Source organism: Hyla sarda, unplaced genomic scaffold (genome assembly GCF_029499605.1).
Source record: "Hyla sarda isolate aHylSar1 unplaced genomic scaffold, aHylSar1.hap1 scaffold_917, whole genome shotgun sequence".
Lineage (NCBI taxonomy): Eukaryota > Metazoa > Chordata > Amphibia > Anura > Hylidae > Hyla > Hyla sarda.
Window position 1 is genome coordinate 1 of NW_026610946.1, and position 21,550 is coordinate 21,550.

A 21,550-nucleotide genomic window follows, 5' to 3' on the forward strand; every position below is an offset into this window, starting at 1 on the left:
ATACAAACATATATCATACAAACATCTATCATACATATATACATACATGCATACATCTATTATACATACACACACACATCTATCATACATGCATACATACATCTGTCATGCATACATCTATAATACATACCCACATGACACCTCTATCATGCCATCACCTGGAGATCACCACCACTCATCAGGGTCTGGGGATCAGGTCGGAGAGAGCGCTGAATACGCTGGCCATCACTCCTTGCCCTCACTTGGCGCTGGTGTGATTTGTCCAGGACGCAATAAATTTTATTACACCGACAGTTGCAGGCTAGGAGCAGGCATGCGTGCCTGCTCAGGGAACTTCTGCTCCCAACAGCCTCGGCAGCTGCCCGATCTCGTGGGACTTTGGGTCTGGTGTAAGCCACTGCTGTCTTAAAGCAGCGGCGTTAATATTTTTTAAAAAATTAAAGAAAAAAAAAGAAAAACTCCGACCTGAGACCTGGGGCTATAGCCTGTTACCCCCCTACCCCCCCCCCCCCAGCAACACCCCTGTTGGTTGAACATAAAATAAATAATATAAAATATACAAATGTAAAATGAAAAAATGAATATATAATCACCATAGAAAATGGTATCCTGACACCATAAATTAGTCAATATATGTCCATACAGTAATCATAGAGTATTTTTGCGCTGGAACCCCCATATTTGGGTACCACTGTGTGAGGAAGAGCGAGCTTATAATACTATCTCCAGCACGAGGACCCTGATACAAAGTATCGCATTGGCTCTCCGCAAGCACTTACACCCTCTCTGCCGCCTGATCTCAGCTCCCAATATTGGGCCGGACGCAGATCCGTGCCAGTCAGCCGGCATCTCAGTGCAACTAAGCCACGAGCGGAGAAATGTCCCTTACCGTCCTGAGGGCCCATCCAGAGGACTTGTGACTGCAGGTAATATTCATCATTGTGGCCGGGTACATCCCGTGCCAACCTACACAGAAGCATTGTCTGACATTCACGCAGACGGGTTTTTACCATAAGGACACAGACGGACTTTGGTGTCAGGATACCAATTCATTTGGTGATTATATATCCATTTTTTATTTTTATTTTATATTTTTATATATCATACTTATTTTTATAGTTCACTCCCTGTATGTTATAAGTCTGCGACAAGGGCCCTGTTCAGACTTTAGTGTAATATATCTTTTTAATAATTAGCATACAATAAAATTATTTATTTTATGTACAACCAATGATATCTCTAGTCTTCAATCAATTCTATACCTTGAGGTCTGTTTCTATATATATATATATATATATATATATATATATATATATAAATACCATATTAATCGGCGTATAACATGCACTGGCGTATAACACGCACCCCCATTTTAACACAGAAATTTAAGTAAAAAAATAAAATGTAAAATAAATGACCTGGACTAAATGCCACATCATCCACCCAAACTTCGTTTTCTTCCACACATCAGTTTGGTCCCGTTCCCTCCAGTGCCACATCATTCCTTCCCTTTTCTCAGTCCCTGTGCCACATTTACCCCTCTCATCGCCACCCCCCATGTCTCATCATCCCCCCCATGTCTCATCATTTCCCCCTGTCATAGACCACCATTAGCCATACAGATATTAAGCATTTAGTGCCTCCCCCACTATCATTTCCCCCTGTCTCATCATCACCCACCCTGTCTCATCATGTCCCCCATCATTCCCCCTCATCATTTCCCCCTGTCTCATCATGCCCCCACCCTGTCTCATCATGTCCCCCCATCATTCCCCTGTCATCATCCCCCCACCCTGTCTGATCATGCCCCCCATCATTCCCCCCCTCATCATTTCCCCCTGTCTCATCTTCCCCCCAACCTGTCTCATCATCCCCCATCATTTCCCCCTCACTCATCATTTCTCCCTGTCTCATTAAGCATTTAGTTCCTCCCCGCACTATCATTTTCCCCTGTCTCATCATCCCCCACCCTGTTTCATCATGTCCCCCATCATTCCCCCCTCATCATTTCCCCCTGTCTCATCATCCCCCCAACCTGTCTCATCATCCCCCATCATTTCCCCCTGTCTCATCATCCCCCAACCTGTCTCATCATCCCCCCATCATTTCCCCCTCCCTCATCATTTCCCCCTGTCTCATTAAGCATTTAGTTCCTCCCCCAACTATCATTTCCCCCTGTCTCATCATCCCCCCATCCTGTCTCATCATCCCCCATCATTTCCCCCTCCCTCATCATTTCCCCCTGTCTCATTAAGCATTTAGTTCCTCCCCCCACTATCATTTCCCCCTGTCTCATCATGTCCCCATCCTGTCTCATCAAAACAAAAAAATAAAAAACTGACTAAAGCCATGACAATTCATAGCCTGTAAACATAATGCTGAAAAGCATAATACACTGCACTTTAATTCCAGTGCAGTGTAATATATGAGCGATCAGAAGATCACTCTTAATTGTTCTCTTTAAAAAAATTTAAGGGCTATGTTCACACTCAAGAATATTAATCCAGAATAATTATGGATGAAAATTCCACTGGATCATTGCCATCCTCATAGATGGCAATGTATTCTGCACAGATTACATTTAAACAAAGTTAAAAATAAAAAACGAACAATTTATAAAACCATCAACCCCTACACCCGCAGAATATATATATTTATAGAAAACAAAACCAAAAGATATTAAACACCTTCAATATAAAGTTTAGAGGCATAAAACATTTACAAAAATTATTGAAATGCTTTGTTCCTTTTCGGATGCAGTTTCATAATTCCTGAGATAAGTAGTTCTGTCCCTAGAGTGTTATATATATAAGCGTCTGTAGCATGTATCAGGAACATGTTATCATACCTGTGTCTTTTTATAGGTGACTGATGCCCGGTGAGAGGTTGAACGTGACACATACCCCCGTCAGCTGCAAGAAAGGAACCACAAGACAGGTAATTAATATTTATATTAATTACTGATAACAATCAGGCTAGATGTAACATCTAGACCTGCAGAGATGTGATAGTCTCTACCTTATACATGAAGATATATGTGTTGTTTATAAGTATATCGTCTATAGACAGCTTCTTTTATAACACAACCATATCTCAGGTACAGAGATTAGGATCATTTATGATCCCCAAACTCTGTTTTTCATTTGTAGGAATCCCCTTTTCCAATATTTAATAGAATAGAATCGACTGACCGAAGAGTTTACAAGTTTACTTTAGGGCGTAATACACTGCACTTTAATAGCAGCGCAGTGTATTATAAGAGCGATCTGAACATCACTGTTAAAAATCTTCTTTATAGAAAATAAAAGGCTAGGTTCACACTGAGGAATATCCAGCCGGAATATATACTGCAGGAGGTTCTACGGGTATATTGCCGTCCTCATAGATGGCAATGTATTCTGCACGGATCCTGTCTAAAGAAAGTTAAAAATAAACAATTTATAAAATAACCCCAACCCGAGCCCTACAAAAATATATATGTTTATATGTTGACCACCGCACAAAGTGGCGGCTGACACACTCCCTCAATACAACTCTATGGCAGAGCCGGAGCTCTGCCTTCGGCAATCTCCGGCTCTGCCATAGCGATGTATTGAGGGGGCGTGTCGGCCACCACTTCGTGCCGTGGTCAACACGCCCCCTTCCTGTGGGCTGTCAGGGTCCCGTACAGGAGATTGCGGGGGGGCTTCCAGCGGTCGGACCCCCCACGATCTCTTGTACGGGGCACCGACAGCCCGCAGGAAGGGGGCGTGTTGACCACCGCACAACGTGGCGGCTGACACGCTCCCTCAATACAACTCTATGGCAGAGCCCGAGCTCTGCCTTCGGCAATCTCCGACTCTGCCATAGTGATGTATTGAGGGGGCGTGTCGGCCGCCGCTTCGTGCGGTGGTCGACACCCACTATCTGGCAAGCGAGCCTGGCACCCATACAAAGAGATCGCGGGGGGCCCCCAGCAGTCAGACCCCCGCGATCTTAAACTTATCCCCTATCCTTAGGATAAGGGATACGTTTTTCACCACTGGACTACCCCTTTAACCATGCCATACTCTTTACTCCTGAATATAACCCTGCCAGAAACTGTGCCCTCTGCCACACACTGTACCCATAATAATAATAATAATAATACTGCCACACACTGTTTTTTTATTTATTTCGGTTGAATCCCACCCCTGCACTGTCCTACATCTCCAGACCGTTCTGTCCCTGCCCCCCTTGCCCAGACCCCTTTGTCTGCCTCCTCCTCTAGACTCCTCTGTTCTCCTCCTCCAGACCTCTTTGTTCTCCTCCTGCAGATTCCTCTGACCCCACCTCCTCCTGAGCCCTCTGTCCGCCACCTCCAGACTTCTCTGTCTGCTTCATCGAAACCCCTTAGTCTTTCCCCCGGCTCCTCTTTCCTCCTCCAGATTCCTCTGTCCTCCTCCTCCAGATGATGCATGATAGATGTGTTTATGGCTGGTGTATGTATGACAGACAGTCATACACAAATACATACACACACCTATCATACATACATATATCATTGCGTACACACATCATACATACATCTATCCTACATTCATACTTGCATACATCTATCATACAAACTTGCATACATCTTACATGCATACATACATCTATCATGCATCCACACATCTACCATACATGCATGAATACATCTATCATACATACACACATCTATCATACATACTTACATGCATCTATTATACATACAAACATATATCATACAAACATCTATCATACATATATACATACATGCATACATCTATTATACATACACACACACATCTATCATACATGCATACATACATCTGTCATGCATACATCTATAATACATACCCACATGACACCTCTATCATGCCATCACCTGGAGATCACCACCACTCATCAGGGTCTGGGGATCAGGTCGGAGAGAGCGCTGAATACGCTGGCCATCACTCCTTGCCCTCACTTGGCGCTGGTGTGATTTGTCCAGGACGCAATAAATTTTATTACACCGACAGTTGCAGGCTAGGAGCAGGCATGCGTGCCTGCTCAGGGAACTTCTGCTCCCAACAGCCTCGGCAGCTGCCCGATCTCGTGGGACTTTGGGTCTGGTGTAAGCCACTGCTGTCTTAAAGCAGCGGCGTTAATATTTTTAAAAAAAAATTTAAGAAAAAAAAAAGAAAAACTCCGACCTGAGACCTGGGGCTATAGCCTGTTACCCCCCTACCCCCCCCCCCCAGCAACACCCCTGTTGGTTGAACATAAAATAAATAATATAAAATATACAAATGTAAAATGAAAAAATGAATATATAATCACCATAGAAAATGGTATCCTGACACCATAAATTAGTCAATATATGTCCATACAGTAATCATAGAGTATTTTTGCGCTGGAACCCCCATATTTGGGTACCACTGTGTGAGGAAGAGCGAGCTTATAATACTATCTCCAGCACGAGGACCCTGATACAAAGTATCGCATTGGCTCTCCGCAAGCACTTACACCCTCTCTGCCGCCTGATCTCAGCTCCCAATATTGGGCCGGACGCAGATCCGTGCCAGTCAGCCGGCATCTCAGTGCAACTAAGCCACGAGCGGAGAAATGTCCCTTACCGTCCTGAGGGCCCATCCAGAGGACTTGTGACTGCAGGTAATATTCATCATTGTGGCCGGGTACATCCCGTGCCAACCTACACAGAAGCATTGTCTGACATTCACGCAGACGGGTTTTTACCATAAGGACACAGACGGACTTTGGTGTCAGGATACCAATTCATTTGGTGATTATATATCCATTTTTTATTTTTATTTTATATTTTTATATATCATACTTATTTTTATAGTTCACTCCCTGTATGTTATAAGTCTGCGACAAGGGCCCTGTTCAGACTTTAGTGTAATATATCTTTTTAATAATTAGCATACAATAAAATTATTTATTTTATGTACAACCAATGATATCTCTAGTCTTCAATCAATTCTATACCTTGAGGTCTGTTTCTATATATATATATATATATATATATATATATACCATATTAATCGGCGTATAACATGCACTGGCGTATAACACGCACCCCCATTTTAACACAGAAATTTAAATAAAAAAATTAAATGTAAAATAAATGACCTGGACTTAATGCCACATCATCCACCCAACTTCGTTTTCTTCCACACATCAGTTTGGTCCCGTCCCCTCCAGTGCCACATCATTCCTTCCCTTTTATCAGTCCCTGTGCCACATTTACCCCTCTCATCGCCACCCCCCATGTCTCATCATCCCCCCCATGTCTCATCATTTCCCCCTGTCATAGACCACCATTAGCCATACAGACATTAAGCATTTAGTGCCTCCCCCCACTATCATTTCCCCCTGTCTCATCATCACCCACCCTGTCTCATCATGTCCCCCATCATCCCCCCCCTCATCATTTCCCCCTGTCTCATCATGCCCCCACCCTGTCTCATCATGTCCCCCCATCATTCCCCTGTCATCATCCCCCCACCCTGTCTGATCATGCCCCCCATCATTCCCCCCTCATCATTTCCCCCTGTCTCATCATCCCCCCAACCTGTCTCATAATCCCCCATCATTTCCCCCTCCCGCATCATTTTCCCTGTCTCATTAAGCATTTAGTTCCTCCCCGCACAATCATTTTCCCCTGTCTCATCATCCCCCACCCTGTTTCATCATGTCCCCCATCATTCCCCCCCTCATCATTTCCCCCTGTCTCATCATCCCCCCAACCTGTCTCATCATCCCCCATCATTTCCCCCTGTCTCATCATCCCCCCAACCTGTCTCATCATCCCCCCATCATTTCCCCCTCCCTCATCATTTCCCCCTGTCTCATTAAGCATTTAGTTTCTCCCCCCACTATCATTTCCCCCTGTCTCATCATGTCCCCATCCTGTATCATCAAAACAAAAAAATAAAAAAATGACTAAAGCCATGACAATTCATAGCCTGTAAACATAATGCTGAAAAGCATAATACACTGCACTTTAATTCCAGTGCAGTGTAATATATGAGCGATCAGAAGATCACTCTTAATTGTTCTCTTTAAAAAAATTTAAGGGCTATGTTCACACTCAAGAATATTAATCCAGAATAATTATGGATGAAAATTCCACTGGATCATTGCCATCCTCATAGATGGCAATGTATTCTGCACAGATTACATCTAAACAAAGTTAAAAATAAAAAACGAACAATTTATAAAACCATCAACCCCTACACCCGCAAAATATATATATTTATAGAAAACAAAACCAAAAGATATTAAACACCTTCAGTATAAAGTTTAGAGGCATAAAACATTTACAAAAATTATTGAAATGTTTTGTTCCTTTTCGGATGCAGTTTCATAATTCCTGAGATAAGTAGTTCTGTCCCTAGAGTGTTATATATATAAGCGTCTGTAGCATGTATCAGGAACATGTTATCATACCTGTGTCTTTTTATAGGTGACTGATGCCCGGTGAGAGGTTGAACGTGACACATACCCCCGTCAGCTGCAAGAAAGGAACCACGAGACAGGTAATTAATATTTATATTAATTACTGATAACAATCAGGCTAGATGTAACATCTAGACCTGCAGAGATGTGATAGTCTCTACCTTATACATGAAGATATATGTGTTGTTTATAAGTATATCGTCTATAGACAGCTTCTTTTATAACACAACCATATCTCAGGTACAGAGATTAGGATCATTTATGATCCCCAAACTCTGTTTTTCATTTGTAGGAATCCCCTTTTCCAATATTTAATAGAATAGAATCGACTGACCGAAGAGTTTACAAGTTTACTTTAGGGCGTAATACACTGCACTTTAATAGCAGTGCAGTGTATTATAAGAGCGATCTGAACATCACTGTTAAAAATCTTCTTTATAGAAAATAAAAGGCTAGGTTCACACTGAGGAATATCCAGCCGGAATATATACTGCAGGAGGTTCTACGGGTATATTGCCGTCCTCATAGATGGCAATGTATTCTGCACGGATCCTGTCTAAAGAAAGTTAAAAATAAACAATTTATAAAATAACCCCAACCCGAGCCCTACAAAAGTATATATGTTTATATATTGACCACCGCACAAAGTGGCGGCTGACACACTCCCTCAATACAACTCTATGGCAGAGCCGGAGCTCTGCCTTCGGAAATCTCCGGCTCTGCCATAGCGATGTATTGAGGGGGCGTGTCGGCCACCACTTCGTGCCGTGGTCAACACGCCCCCTTCCTGTGGGCTGTCAGGGTCCCGTACAGGAGATTGCGGGGGGGCTTCCAGCGGTCGGACCCCCCACGATCTCTTGTACGGGGCACCGACAGCCCGCAGGAAGGGGGCGTGTTGACCACCGCACAACGTGGCGGCTGACACGCTCCCTCAATACAACTCTATGGCAGAGCCCGAGCTCTGCCTTCGGCAATCTCCGACTCTGCCATAGTGATGTATTGAGGGGGCGTGTCGGCCGCCGCTTCGTGCGGTGGTCGACACCCACTATCTGGCAAGCGAGCCTGGCACCCATACAAAGAGATCGCGGGGGGCCCCCAGCAGTCAGACCCCCGCGATCTTAAACTTATCCCCTATCCTTAGGATAAGGGATACGTTTTTCACCACTGGACTACCCCTTTAACCATGCCATACTCTTTACTCCTGAATATAACCCTGCCAGAAACTGTGCCCTCTGCCACACACTGTACCCATAATAATAATAATAATAATACTGCCACACACTGTTTTTTTATTTATTTCGGTTGAATCCCACCCCTGCACTGTCCTACATCTCCAGACCGTTCTGTCCCTGCCCCCCTTGCCCAGACCCCTTTGTCTGCCTCCTCCTCTAGACTCCTCTGTTCTCCTCCTCCAGACCTCTTTGTTCTCCTCCTGCAGATTCCTCTGACCCCACCTCCTCCTGAGCCCTCTGTCCGCCACCTCCAGACTCCTCTGTCTGCTTCATCCAAACCCCTTAGTCTTTCCCCCGGCTCCTCTTTCCTCCTCCAGATTCCTCTGTCCTCCTCCTCCAGATGATGCATGATAGATGTGTTTATGGCTGGTGTATGTATGACAGACAGTCATACACAAATACATACACACACCTATCATACATACATATATCATTGCGTACACACATCATACATACATCTATCCTACATTCATACTTGCATACATCTATCATACAAACTTGCATACATCTTACATGCATACATACATCTATCATGCATCCACACATCTACCATACATGCATGAATACATCTATCATACATACACACATCTATCATACATACTTACATGCATCTATTATACATACAAACATATATCATACAAACATCTATCATACATATATACATACATGCATACATCTATTATACATACACACACACATCTATCATACATGCATACATACATCTGTCATGCATACATCTATAATACATACCCACATGACACCTCTATCATGCCATCACCTGGAGATCACCACCACTCATCAGGGTCTGGGGATCAGGTCGGAGAGAGCGCTGAATACGCTGGCCATCACTCCTTGCCCTCACTTGGCGCTGGTGTGATTTGTCCAGGACGCAATAAATTTTATTACACCGACAGTTGCAGGCTAGGAGCAGGCATGCGTGCCTGCTCAGGGAACTTCTGCTCCCAACAGCCTCGGCAGCTGCCCGATCTCGTGGGACTTTGGGTCTGGTGTAAGCCACTGCTGTCTTAAAGCAGCGGCGTTAATATTTTTTAAAAAAATTTAAGAAAAAAAAAGAAAAACTCCGACCTGAGACCTGGGGCTATAGCCTGTTACCCCCCTACCCCCCCCCCCCCAGCAACACCCCTGTTGGTTGAACATAAAATAAATAATATAAAATATACAAATGTAAAATGAAAAAATGAATATATAATCACCATAGAAAATGGTATCCTGACACCATAAATTAGTCAATATATGTCCATACAGTAATCATAGAGTATTTTTGCGCTGGAACCCCCATATTTGGGTACCACTGTGTGAGGAAGAGCGAGCTTATAATACTATCTCCAGCACGAGGACCCTGATACAAAGTATCGCATTGGCTCTCCGCAAGCACTTACACCCTCTCTGCCGCCTGATCTCAGCTCCCAATATTGGGCCGGACGCAGATCCGTGCCAGTCAGCCGGCATCTCAGTGCAACTAAGCCACGAGCGGAGAAATGTCCCTTACCGTCCTGAGGGCCCATCCAGAGGACTTGTGACTGCAGGTAATATTCATCATTGTGGCCGGGTACATCCCGTGCCAACCTACACAGAAGCATTGTCTGACATTCACGCAGACGGGTTTTTACCATAAGGACACAGACGGACTTTGGTGTCAGGATACCAATTCATTTGGTGATTATATATCCATTTTTTATTTTTATTTTATATTTTTATATATCATACTTATTTTTATAGTTCACTCCCTGTATGTTATAAGTCTGCGACAAGGGCCCTGTTCAGACTTTAGTGTAATATATCTTTTTAATAATTAGCATACAATAAAATTATTTATTTTATGTACAACCAATGATATCTCTAGTCTTCAATCAATTCTATACCTTGAGGTCTGTTTCTATATATATATATATATATATATATATATATATATAAATACCATATTAATCGGCGTATAACATGCACTGGCGTATAACACGCACCCCCATTTTAACACAGAAATTTAAGTAAAAAAATAAAATGTAAAATAAATGACCTGGACTAAATGCCACATCATCCACCCAAACTTCGTTTTCTTCCACACATCAGTTTGGTCCCGTTCCCTCCAGTGCCACATCATTCCTTCCCTTTTCTCAGTCCCTGTGCCACATTTACCCCTCTCATCGCCACCCCCCATGTCTCATCATCCCCCCCATGTCTCATCATTTCCCCCTGTCATAGACCACCATTAGCCATACAGATATTAAGCATTTAGTGCCTCCCCCACTATCATTTCCCCCTGTCTCATCATCACCCACCCTGTCTCATCATGTCCCCCATCATTCCCCCTCATCATTTCCCCCTGTCTCATCATGCCCCCACCCTGTCTCATCATGTCCCCCCATCATTCCCCTGTCATCATCCCCCCACCCTGTCTGATCATGCCCCCCATCATTCCCCCCCTCATCATTTCCCCCTGTCTCATCTTCCCCCCAACCTGTCTCATCATCCCCCATCATTTCCCCCTCACTCATCATTTCTCCCTGTCTCATTAAGCATTTAGTTCCTCCCCGCACTATCATTTTCCCCTGTCTCATCATCCCCCACCCTGTTTCATCATGTCCCCCATCATTCCCCCCTCATCATTTCCCCCTGTCTCATCATCCCCCCAACCTGTCTCATCATCCCCCATCATTTCCCCCTGTCTCATCATCCCCCAACCTGTCTCATCATCCCCCCATCATTTCCCCCTCCCTCATCATTTCCCCCTGTCTCATTAAGCATTTAGTTCCTCCCCCAACTATCATTTCCCCCTGTCTCATCATCCCCCCATCCTGTCTCATCATCCCCCATCATTTCCCCCTCCCTCATCATTTCCCCCTGTCTCATTAAGCATTTAGTTCCTCCCCCCACTATCATTTCCCCCTGTCTCATCATGTCCCCATCCTGTCTCATCAAAACAAAAAAATAAAAAACTGACTAAAGCCATGACAATTCATAGCCTGTAAACATAATGCTGAAAAGCATAATACACTGCACTTTAATTCCAGTGCAGTGTAATATATGAGCGATCAGAAGATCACTCTTAATTGTTCTCTTTAAAAAAATTTAAGGGCTATGTTCACACTCAAGAATATTAATCCAGAATAATTATGGATGAAAATTCCACTGGATCATTGCCATCCTCATAGATGGCAATGTATTCTGCACAGATTACATTTAAACAAAGTTAAAAATAAAAAACGAACAATTTATAAAACCATCAACCCCTACACCCGCAGAATATATATATTTATAGAAAACAAAACCAAAAGATATTAAACACCTTCAATATAAAGTTTAGAGGCATAAAACATTTACAAAAATTATTGAAATGCTTTGTTCCTTTTCGGATGCAGTTTCATAATTCCTGAGATAAGTAGTTCTGTCCCTAGAGTGTTATATATATAAGCGTCTGTAGCATGTATCAGGAACATGTTATCATACCTGTGTCTTTTTATAGGTGACTGATGCCCGGTGAGAGGTTGAACGTGACACATACCCCCGTCAGCTGCAAGAAAGGAACCACAAGACAGGTAATTAATATTTATATTAATTACTGATAACAATCAGGCTAGATGTAACATCTAGACCTGCAGAGATGTGATAGTCTCTACCTTATACATGAAGATATATGTGTTGTTTATAAGTATATCGTCTATAGACAGCTTCTTTTATAACACAACCATATCTCAGGTACAGAGATTAGGATCATTTATGATCCCCAAACTCTGTTTTTCATTTGTAGGAATCCCCTTTTCCAATATTTAATAGAATAGAATCGACTGACCGAAGAGTTTACAAGTTTACTTTAGGGCGTAATACACTGCACTTTAATAGCAGCGCAGTGTATTATAAGAGCGATCTGAACATCACTGTTAAAAATCTTCTTTATAGAAAATAAAAGGCTAGGTTCACACTGAGGAATATCCAGCCGGAATATATACTGCAGGAGGTTCTACGGGTATATTGCCGTCCTCATAGATGGCAATGTATTCTGCACGGATCCTGTCTAAAGAAAGTTAAAAATAAACAATTTATAAAATAACCCCAACCCGAGCCCTACAAAAATATATATGTTTATATGTTGACCACCGCACAAAGTGGCGGCTGACACACTCCCTCAATACAACTCTATGGCAGAGCCGGAGCTCTGCCTTCGGCAATCTCCGGCTCTGCCATAGCGATGTATTGAGGGGGCGTGTCGGCCACCACTTCGTGCCGTGGTCAACACGCCCCCTTCCTGTGGGCTGTCAGGGTCCCGTACAGGAGATTGCGGGGGGGCTTCCAGCGGTCGGACCCCCCACGATCTCTTGTACGGGGCACCGACAGCCCGCAGGAAGGGGGCGTGTTGACCACCGCACAACGTGGCGGCTGACACGCTCCCTCAATACAACTCTATGGCAGAGCCCGAGCTCTGCCTTCGGCAATCTCCGACTCTGCCATAGTGATGTATTGAGGGGGCGTGTCGGCCGCCGCTTCGTGCGGTGGTCGACACCCACTATCTGGCAAGCGAGCCTGGCACCCATACAAAGAGATCGCGGGGGGCCCCCAGCAGTCAGACCCCCGCGATCTTAAACTTATCCCCTATCCTTAGGATAAGGGATACGTTTTTCACCACTGGACTACCCCTTCAACCATGCCATACTCTTTACTCCTGAATATAACCCTGCCAGAAACTGTGCCCTCTGCCACACACTGTACCCATAATAATAATAATACTGCCACACACTGTTTTTTTTATTTATTTCGGTTGAATCCCACCCCTGCACTGTCCTACATCTCCAGACCGTTCTGTCCCTGCCCCCCTTGCCCAGACCCCTTTGTCTGCCTCCTCCTCTAGACCCCTCTGTTCTCCTCCTCCAGACCTCTTTGTTCTCCTCCTGCAGATTCCTCTGACCCCACCTCCTCCTGACCCCTCTGTCCGCCACCTCCAGACTCCTCTGTCTGCTTCATCCAAACCCCTTAGTCTTTCCCCCGGCTCCTCTTTCCTCCTCCAAATTCCTCTGTCCTCCTCCTCCAGATGATGCATGATAGATGTGTTTATGGCTGGTGTATGTATGACAGACAGTCATACACAAATACATACGCACACCTATCATACATACATATATCATTGCGTACACACATCATACATACATCTATCCTACATTCATACTTGCATACATCTATCATACAAACTTGCATACATCTTACATGCATACATACATCTATCATGCATGCACACATCTACCATACATGCATGAATACATCTATCATACATACACACATCTATCATACATACTTACATGCATCTATTATACATACAAACATATATCATACAAACATCTATCATACATATATACATGCATGCATACATCTATTATACATACACACACACATCTATCATACATGCATACATACATCTGTCATGCATACATCTATAATACATACCCACATGACACCTCTATCATGCCATCACCTGGAGATCACCACCACTCATCAGGGTCTGGGGATCAGGTCGGAGAGAGCGCTGAATACGCTGGCCATCACTCCTTGCCCTCACTTGGCGCTGGTGTGATTTGTCCAGGACGCAATAAATTTTATTACACCGACAGTTGCAGGCTAGGAGCAGGCATGCGTGCCTGCTCAGGGAACTTCTGCTCCCAACAGCCTCGGCAGCTGCCCGATCTCGTGGGACTTTGGGTCTGGTGTAAGCCACTGCTGTCTTAAAGCAGCGGCGTTAATATTTTAAAAAATTTAAGAAAAAAAAAGAAAAACTCCGACCTGAGACCTGGGGCTATAGCCTGTTACCCCCCTACCCCCCCCCCCCCCCCCAGCAACACCCCTGTTGGTTGAACATAAAATAAATAATATAAAATATACAAATGTAAAATGAAAAAATGAATATATAATCACCATAGAAAATGGTATCCTGACACCATAAATTAGTCAATATATGTCCATACAGTAATCATAGAGTATTTTTGCGCTGGAACCCCCATATTTGGGTACCACTGTGTGAGGAAGAGCGAGCTTATAATACTATCTCCAGCACGAGGACCCTGATACAAAGTATCGCATTGGCTCTCCGCAAGCACTTACACCCTCTCTGCCGCCTGATCTCAGCTCCCAATATTGGGCCGGACGCAGATCCGTGCCAGTCAGCCGGCATCTCAGTGCAACTAAGCCACGAGCGGAGAAATGTCCCTTACCGTCCTGAGGGCCCATCCAGAGGACTTGTGACTGCAGGTAATATTCATCATTGTGGCCGGGTACATCCCGTGCCAACCTACACAGAAGCATTGTCTGACATTCACGCAGACGGGTTTTTACCATAAGGACACAGACGGACTTTGGTGTCAGGATACCAATTCATTTGGTGATTATATATCCATTTTTTATTTTTATTTTATATTTTTATATATCATACTTATTTTTATAGTTCACTCCCTGTATGTTATAAGTCTGCGACAAGGGCCCTGTTCAGACTTTAGTGTAATATATCTTTTTAATAATTAGCATACAATAAAATTATTTATTTTATGTACAACCAATGATATCTCTAGTCTTCAATCAATTCTATACCTTGAGGTCTGTTTCTATATATATATATATATATATATATATATATATATATACCATATTAATCGGCGTATAACATGCACTGGCGTATAACACGCACCCCCATTTTAACACAGAAATTTAAATAAAAAAATTAAATGTAAAATAAATGACCTGGACTAAATGCCACATCATCCACCCAACTTCGTTTTCTTCCACACATCAGTTTGGTCCCGTCCCCTCCAGTGCCACATCATTCCTTCCCTTTTATCAGTCCCTGTGCCACATTTACCCCTCTCATCGCCACCCCCCATGTCTCATCATCCCCCCCATGTCTCATCATTTCCCCCTGTCATAGACCACCATTAGCCATACAGACATTAAGCATTTAGTGCCTCCCCTCACTATCATTTCCCCCTGTCTCATCATCACCCACCCTGTCTCATCATGTCCCCCATCATTCCCCCCCTCATCATTTCCCCCTGTCTCATCATGCCCCCACCCTGTCTCATCATGTCCCCCCATCATTCCCCTGTCATCATCCCCCCACCCTGTCTGATCATGCCCCCCATCATTCCCCCCTCATCATTTCCCCCTGTCTCATCATCCCCCCAACCTGTCTCATCATCCCCCATCATTTCCCCCTGTCTCATCATCCCCCCAACCTGTCTCATCATCCCCCCATCATTTCCCCCTCCCTCATCATTTCCCCCTGTCTCATTAAGCATTTAGTTCCTCCCCGCACTATCATTTTCCCCTGTCTCATCATCCCCCACCCTGTTTCATCATGTCCCCCATCATTCCCCCCTCATCATTTTCCCCTGTCTCATCATCCCCCCAACCTGTCTCATCATCCCCCATCATTTCCCCCTGTCTCATCATCCCCCCAACCTGTCTCATCATCCCCCCATCATTTCCCCCTCCCTCATCATTTCCCCCTGTCTCATTAAGCATTTAGTTCCTCCCCCCACTATCATTTCCCCCTGTCTCATCATCCCCCCATCCTGTCTCATCATCCCCCATCATTTCCCCCTCCCTCATCATTTCCCCCTGTCTCATTAAGCATTTAGTTCCTCCCCCACTATCATTTCCCCCTGTCTCATCATGTCCCCATCCTGTCTCATCAAAACAAAAAAATAAAAAACTGACTAAAGCCATGACAATTCATAGCCTGTAAACATAATGCTGAAAAGCATAATACACTGCACTTTAATTCCAGTGCAGTGTAATATATGAGCGATCAGAAGATCACTCTTAATTGTTCTCTTTAAAAAAATTTAAGGGCTATGTTCACACTCAAGAATATTAATCCAGAATAATTATGGATGACAATTCCACTGGATCATTGCCATCCTCATAGATGGCAATGTATTCTGCACAGATTACATTTAAACAAAGTTAAAAATAAAAAACGAACAATTTATAAAACCATCAACCCCTACACCCGCAGAATATATATATTTATAGAAAACAAAACCAAAAGATATTAAACACCTTCAATATAAAGTTTAGAGGCATAAAACATTTACAAAAATTATTGAAATGTTTTGTTCCTTTTCGGATGCAGTTTCATAATTCCTGAGATAAGTAGTTCTGTCCCTAGAGTGTTATATATATAAGCGTCTGTAGCATGTATCAGGAACATGTTATCATACCTGTGTCTTTTTATAGGTGACTGATGCCCGGTGAGAGGTTGAACGTGACACATACCCCCGTCAGCTGCAAGAAAGGAACCACAAGACAGGTAATTAATATTTATATTAATTACTGATAACAATCAGGCTAGATGTAACATCTAGACCTGCAGAGATGTGATAGTCTCTACCTTATACATGAAGATATATGTGTTGTTTATAAGTATATCGTCTATAGACAGCTTCTTTTATAACACAACCATATCTCAGGTACAGAGATTAGGATCATTTATGATCCCCAAACTCTGTTTTTCATTTGTAGGAATCCCCTTTTCCAATATTTAATAGAATAGAATCGACTGACCGAAGAGTTTACAAGTTTACTTTAGGGCGTAATACACTGCACTTTAATAGCAGCGCAGTGTATTATAAGAGCGATCTGAACATCACTGTTAAAAATCTTCTTAATAGAAAATAAAAGGCTAGGTTCACACTGAGGAATATCCAGCCGGAATATATACTGCAGGAGGTTCTACGGGTATATTGCCGTCCTCATAGATGGCAATGTATTCTGCACGGATCCTGTCTAAAGAAAGTTAAAAATAAACAATTTATAAAATAACCCCAACCCGAGCCCTACAAAAATATATATGTTTATATGTTGACCACCGCACAAAGTGGCGGCTGACACACTCCCTCAATACAACTCTATGGCAGAGCCGGAGCTCTGCCTTCGGCAATCTCCGGCTCTGCCATAGCGATGTATTGAGGGGGCGTGTCGGCCACCACTTCGTGCCGTGGTCAACACGCCCCCTTCCTGTGGGCTGTCAGGGTCCCGTACAGGAGATTGCGGGGGGGCTTCCAGCGGTCGGACCCCCCACGATCTCTTGTACGGGGCACCGACAGCCCGCAGGAAGGGGGCGTGTTGACCACCGCACAACGTGGCGGCTGACACGCTCCCTCAATACAACTCTATGGCAGAGCCCGAGCTCTGCCTTCGGCAATCTCCGACTCTGCCATAGTGATGTATTGAGGGGGCGTGTCGGCCGCCGCTTCGTGCGGTGGTCGACACCCACTATCTGGCAAGCGAGCCTGGCACCCATACAAAGAGATCGCGGGGGGCCCCCAGCAGTCAGACCCCCGCGATCTTAAACTTATCCCCTATCCTTAGGATAAGGGATACGTTTTTCACCACTGGACTACCCCTTCAACCATGCCATACTCTTTACTCCTGAATATAACCCTGCCAGAAACTGTGCCCTCTGCCACACACTGTACCCATAATAATAATAATAATAATACTGCCACACACTGTTTTTTTATTTATTTCGGTTGAATCCCACCCCTGCACTGTCCTACATCTCCAGACCGTTCTGTCCCTGCCCCCCTTGCCCAGACCCCTTTGTCTGCCTCCTCCTCTAGACCCCTCTGTTCTCCTCCTCCAGACCTCTTTGTTCTCCTCCTGCAGATTCCTCTGACCCCACCTCCTCCTGACCCCTCTGTCCGCCACCTCCAGACTCCTCTGTCTGCTTCATCCAAACCCCTTAGTCTTTCCCCCGGCTCCTCTTTCCTCCTCCAAATTCCTCTGTCCTCCTCCTCCAGATGATGCATGATAGATGTGTTTATGGCTGGTGTATGTATGACAGACAGTCATACACAAATACATACGCACACCTATCATACATACATATATCATTGCGTACACACATCATACATACATCTATCCTACATTCATACTTGCATACATCTATCATACAAACTTGCATACATCTTACATGCATACATACATCTATCATGCATGCACACATCTACCATACATGCATGAATACATCTATCATACATACACACATCTATCATACATACTTACATGCATCTATTATACATACAAACATATATCATACAAACATCTATCATACATATATACATGCATGCATACATCTATTATACATACACACACACATCTATCATACATGCATACATACATCTGTCATGCATACATCTATAATACATACCCACATGACACCTCTATCATGCCATCACCTGGAGATCACCACCACTCATCAGGGTCTGGGGATCAGGTCGGAGAGAGCGCTGAATACGCTGGCCATCACTCCTTGCCCTCACTTGGCGCTGGTGTGATTTGTCCAGGACGCAATAAATTTTATTACACCGACAGTTGCAGGCTAGGAGCAGGCATGCGTGCCTGCTCAGGGAACTTCTGCTCCCAACAGCCTCGGCAGCTGCCCGATCTCGTGGGACTTTGGGTCTGGTGTAAGCCACTGCTGTCTTAAAGCAGCGGCGTTAATATTTTAAAAAATTTAAGAAAAAAAAATAAAAACTCCGACCTGAGACCTGGGGCTATAGCCTGTTACCCCCCTACCCCCCCCCCCCCCCCCCCCAGCAACACCCCTGTTGGTTGAACATAAAATAAACAATATAAAATATACAAATGTAAAATGAAAAAATGAATATATAATCACCATAGAAAATGGTATCCTGACACCATAAATTAGTCAATATATGTCCATACAGTAATCATAGAGTATTTTTGCGCTGGAACCCCCATATTTGGGTACCACTGTGTGAGGAAGAGCGAGCTTATAATACTATCTCCAGCACGAGGACCCTGATACAAAGTATCGCATTGGCTCTCCGCAAGCACTTACACCCTCTCTGCCGCCTGATCTCAGCTCCCAATATTGGGCCGGACGCAGATCCGTGCCAGTCAGCCGGCATCTCAGTGCAACTAAGCCACGAGCGGAGAAATGTCCCTTACCGTCCTGAGGGCCCATCCAGAGGACTTGTGACTGCAGGTAATATTCATCATTGTGGCCGGGTACATCCCGTGCCAACCTACACAGAAGCATTGTCTGACATTCACGCAGACGGGTTTTTACCATAAGGACACAGACGGACTTTGGTGTCAGGATACCAATTCATTTGGTGATTATATATCCATTTTTTATTTTTATTTTATATTTTTATATATCATACTTATTTTTATAGTTCACTCCCTGTATGTTATAAGTCTGCGACAAGGGCCCTGTTCAGACTTTAGTGTAATATATCTTTTTAATAATTAGCATACAATAAAATTATTTATTTTATGTACAACCAATGATATCTCTAGTCTTCAATCAATTCTATACCTTGAGGTCTGTTTCTATATATATATATATATATATATATATATATATATATATATACCATATTAATCGGCGTATAACATGCACTGGCGTATAACACGCACCCCCATTTTAACACAGAAATTTAAATAAAAAAATTAAATGTAAAATAAATGACCTGGACTAAATGCCACATCATCCACCCAACTTCGTTTTCTTCCACACATCAGTTTGGTCCCGTCCCCTCCAGTGCCACATCATTCCTTCCCTTTTATCAGTCCCTGTGCCACATTTACCCCTCTCATCGCCACCCCCCATGTCTCATCATCCCCCCCATGTCTCATCATTTCCCCCTGTCATAGACCACCATTAGCCATACAGACATTAAGCATTTAGTGCCTCCCCCCACTATCATTTCCCCCTGTCTCATCATCACCCACCCTGTCTCATCATGTCCCCCATCATTCCCCCCCTCATCATTTCCCCCTGTCTCATCATGCCCCCACCCTGTCTCATCATGTCCCCCCATCATTCCCCTGTCATCATCCCCCCACCCTGTCTGATCATGCCCCCCATCATTCCCCCCTCATCATTTCCCCCTGTCTCATCATCCCCCCAACCTGTCTCATCATCCCCCATCATTTCCCCCTGTCTCATCATCCCCCCAACCTGTCTCATCATCCCCCCATCATTTCCCCCTCCCTCATCATTTCCCCCTGTCTCATTAAGCATTTAGTTCCTCCCCGCACTATCATTTTCCCCTGTCTCATCATCCCCCACCCTGTTTCATCATGTCCCCCATCATTCCCCCCTCATCATTTTCCCCTGTCTCATCATCCCCCCAACCTGTCTCATCATCCCCCATCATTTCCCCCTGTCTCATCATCCCCCCAACCTGTCTCATCATCCCCCCATCATTTCCCCCTCCCTCATCATTTCCCCCTGTCTCATTAAGCATTTAGTTCCTCCCCCCACTATCATTTCCCCCTGTCTCATCATCCCCCCATCCTGTCTCATCATCCCCCATCATTTCCCCCTCCCTCATCATTTCCCCCTGTCTCATTAAGCATTTAGTTCCTCCCCCACTATCATTTCCCCCTGTCTCATCATGTCCCCATCCTGTCTCATCAAAACAAAAAAATAAAAAACTGACTAAAGCCATGACAATTCATAGCCTGTAAACATAATGCTGAAAAGCATAATACACTGCACTTTAATTCCAGTGCAGTGTAATATATGAGCGATCAGAAGATCACTCTTAATTGTTCTCTTTAAAAAAATTTAAGGGCTATGTTCACACTCAAGAATATTAATCCAGAATAATTATGGATGACAATTCCACTGGATCATTGCCATCCTCATAGATGGCAATGTATTCTGCACAGATTACATTTAAACAAAGTTAAAAATAAAAAACGAACAATTTATAAAACCATCAACCCCTACACCCGCAGAATATATATATTTATAGAAAACAAAACCAAAAGATATTAAACACCTTCAATATAAAGTTTAGAGGCATAAAACATTTACAAAAATTATTGAAATGTTT